The sequence below is a fragment of the Sarcophilus harrisii genome, chromosome 2 (genome assembly GCF_902635505.1).
Source record: "Sarcophilus harrisii chromosome 2, mSarHar1.11, whole genome shotgun sequence".
Taxonomy (NCBI): domain Eukaryota; kingdom Metazoa; phylum Chordata; class Mammalia; order Dasyuromorphia; family Dasyuridae; genus Sarcophilus; species Sarcophilus harrisii.
In genome coordinates, this window is record NC_045427.1 from 241,712,102 (window position 1) to 241,716,032 (window position 3,931).

Consider the following 3,931-nt stretch of genomic DNA (forward strand, 5'->3'; position numbering starts at 1 on the left):
CGCTAAGCTTCTCCAAAGGTCAGCGCCGGCCCCGCCCGAGTCGGCCCGCCCCATCTCCCGGCGCCCTCCTGGGGGGCTCCAGGCAGCTCTGAGCCCCCAGCCCGGGTCAGCGCCCGGGCTCTGGCCCGAGGGACCACGTGACCCTGCACGGCTTTCTCTGGGAATTTGGCTTCTGACTGGAGCGAAGCAGGAGAAATCCCAGACTTCTTTGGCAGGGGCCTGAACAGTCTGGTGGGCAAAACTCTCATTTTCTGGGACCGGGTCTTTTGGCTCAGGTCTTTTGGAACAGAGAGCAGCTCAGAAAGGAATCGGTTGATAATTTATTAAAAATTAAACCAGAGCTGTGTCCCCTGGGTCTTGTCCGCCTCTCAGTCCCGCTAGCCCACTTAGTGGGCTTTGAGAGCTAAAGAGGGATCTCGAACCCCTCGGTCTTTCTGACTCGGAAGCCAGCCGAAGCCTGGAGGGGCAGCTGGACGCTGAGGGTGAGTCCAAGTCCGATGTTTGTCCCCTGACTCCTATCCCAAATAACACGCACACACTCGAAAACTTGAACACACCTGGCCCAAGGAAGTTGGAATTATGTGTCCCAAGACTTGAATATACCTATACCGGGGTGGGATTTTTTTTTTTTTTTTTTTTTTTTTTTTGTTGTTGTTGAACTATAAAAACAAGTGAAAAACTCGCGAATCTGCCCCCCAGCAAAAGCTTTGGAGTGGGAGGTAGGAGTGAATATTGGAGGTGGATTTTTGGAGAGACAGATAGAGATGCTGTAAGTAAATGTCTCAGCTTTGAAGAGAGAACACGGATAGAGCCCCTTCAGGCCTTAGGCAAAAGTTTCGTGCTCTTGGTGTCCAGCTCAAAGAAGAGTCATTCTGTAAGCTCAGGGCCGGGACCCAGCTGTTGGAGAAGGGCCTGGACAATTTCCTGAAGTCTCTCTCCAGCGGTTGGATTCCCTATCCCTAGAGCCGTCCAGCAGCCGCGTTCGGGCTAGTGAAGACATTTTAAAATCAACGAAAAGAACAAAATGTCACGTCTGACAGTTTCATCTCCACATCATCCATGAGCTACTGAGGGTCCAGTATCCCAAAGCAGCCTTCTCTACTGAAGGAACCCAGCACTTGGGTTCCTGCAGCTGACTCAGGCTTAATATTAATAGCAACAATTTAAGGTTTAAAAAACACTTTCTTCCCGAGTGTGAAGAACTACCTGTGAGGTAACTAATGCAAATATTACTCCCCCATACCCCCCACCTCATTTTCCAAAAGACCAAATAACCCTAGCTAACTGCCTTGTCCAAGGTTGTAGAAGCCAGGAATCAAAAGGTTTTCTTCCGACTTCAAGTTCAGCTGTCTGTATTGTGAGGCGATATCTTTACGTCTATCCGATTCCAGGACCAATTTTTGGGCTCCCTATCCCCACTATTGTTCCTAACAAGACCTTTTTCAAAATTCACTCAAAAGTGCCCCTGACTCAACGACCAAAACCTCATCTAGATTACGGAGAATTCGGCTCAAATCGGTCTTAAAACTTAAAGATGGGGGCAACATGGCTCCTGTAACTGCGCGGGAGGTGGAGGAGAAAGTCCAACTTGGTGAAGCTCGTGGCCCTGCCCTGGTGACCACCTGGAGCTGAGACGCCCTAGAAACCAACTGGTTTAAAAATCGAATGATGCGGTGATATCTCCCGGGGAAAGTAGCTCTGCAGAATAAAACACAATGTACTGGTGTCCTATACCAGACATATAGTATGTAGCATAATGCAATTCCGTGTTGTAAAGTGTTCTGCATGAGTTTAACATTGTTTGTTTTTCTGGGAGCTGACATGATTTGTAATGGCTCTCTTGCTCTATGAAACATGGTACACACAAGATATAATATATATGCACATACAGGTATAGATACATAAACATGATATTTTGTTATCTTTTACCCTAACGGATATATTATAATGTTGAATATAATATTGAATATTTTACTATAATGTGTCTCTTCACTTTTGCTTTAGTAATATAGCAGATGCTCTGTTTTAAATAATAATAATAATAATCTCACACATATCTTCCTTATAAAAACCTGTTAGGTTTACAAACCAAAATAAATAAATAAATAAACTTAGAATTGAAATGATTTGACCACAGTCACACTTAGGAGGAGAAAATGAGAGACCAGAACTCCAAACCTATTATTTTGCCTATATTATTTATCCTAAACCAGGTTGTCTTTCCACACCAAACATCCATAGATGTGTGGGTCGTTCTATCAAATAAACTTAGAATTGAAATGATTTGACCACAGTCACACTTAGGAGGAGAAAATGAGAGACCAGAACTCCAAACCTATTATTTTGCCTATATTATTTATCCTAAACCAGGTTGTCTTTCCACACCAAACATCCATAGATGTGTGGGTCGTTCTATCATATTCCAATAATACACACCATATAGGTGTATGTGTATATCTATATAAATGGATATGTAAGAATATACAAATTTATTTTCATTATCATCAAAACCATTATCACCATCTACTCTGAGGTTAAGTAACTAATTCAATGTCACACAGCCAGGATGTCAGAGACATCATCCTGATTCCAAGACTAGTTCCCGACTCAAGCTTCCCTTTGCATTAAATGTATTTATGATTTCAAACATAGATAAACACATATATGATTATATATGGGATCACATTTCTCCTCCACATATTACTATAATGAGGTTACCTGCAAAATATGTTATGTGCACATACATGAAATACAAGACCATCATAGGTATATAAATAATTGTAGATTGTTTATGTATATAATCTATATCTTGCTATATCTTACTCTAGGAAAGTCATAATCTGAATTCTCATCAAGGCAAAAGGGATTGTCAAAGGCTACCAGTGAAGCACGGACTCTAGTAGGTTTTACCCAGCCAGCAGAAAGTTATTGGTGTTTTTTTTTTTTACTGTGACTCAATGAAAGTCTGTTAAATCTGTTGTCCAAGGACTAGGATAGCTAAGTTTGGAGAAACTTGTCTCTAGAATAGTTGCAAGGAGAGGATTTTTTTTAAATTATGAAGCTATTTGAGAACCATCTTTTAAAAGGTAGAAGGATTGTAAACTGCTTTAGTGAAGGGAATATTCCACATCGATGAAACCATAGAGCTTTAAAATACTGAGGTGCTATATTTTTGTGATGGGGTTCTAAGGGAGGGTATAGCAACGTTTTGTTATATTTCCTTTAAGGAGTAGTGAGAGACCAGGGTACATTTCCCAGGTTCTGGGCTGAGCATGTATTATCCAACACGTCTCTGCCGATGTAGATTCCCCGTTTCCATCCTGGGCCCATTTGCTCTAAATAGAATCTGCTAACTCTGAAATCGAATGTCGAAAAAATTTAGGAGTGAGAAAGGGAGCAGAGGATAATCCCACACCTCTTACCATTCTCAGGCTCTCCTGGTCAGTTTCTTCAGCCAATAAAGCCCTATTAGGGTGGGGACACTTGTTTCAACATTTCTTGAGCGATAAACAGGCAGCCTTGGCCTGCCCCATCCAGTCCCATCTGTATGCAACTAGCCTTTCTTCCAATTCTTTCCTTCAAGTTTGCATTGTCTCGGAGCTCCAGTCATCCACAAAATTTGGGGACAAGGAGAAGGTCCCGCAGGGGATGTATAGATCTGGGGCTCAGGCTCATTTCAAGAGATTGGAGAGAGGATTGGAAAATAAGATTAATTTTGATCTGGAATTTGGGTACTTGGACCAGGTTCGATTTAGAGGCGTGCAGGTGCGTCCCAAGCAAGCCCTGAGGGCCTGAGCTAGTGAAAATACCTAAAACACGGGATTTATGGAAGCTTGCTACTAAGGTCAGGCATTAAAATAGCTTTGAGGAATGAGTTCTGAGTTAGGAGGTAGAGAGGGTAGGGGCTCTGGATGAGACGACAACCAGATGA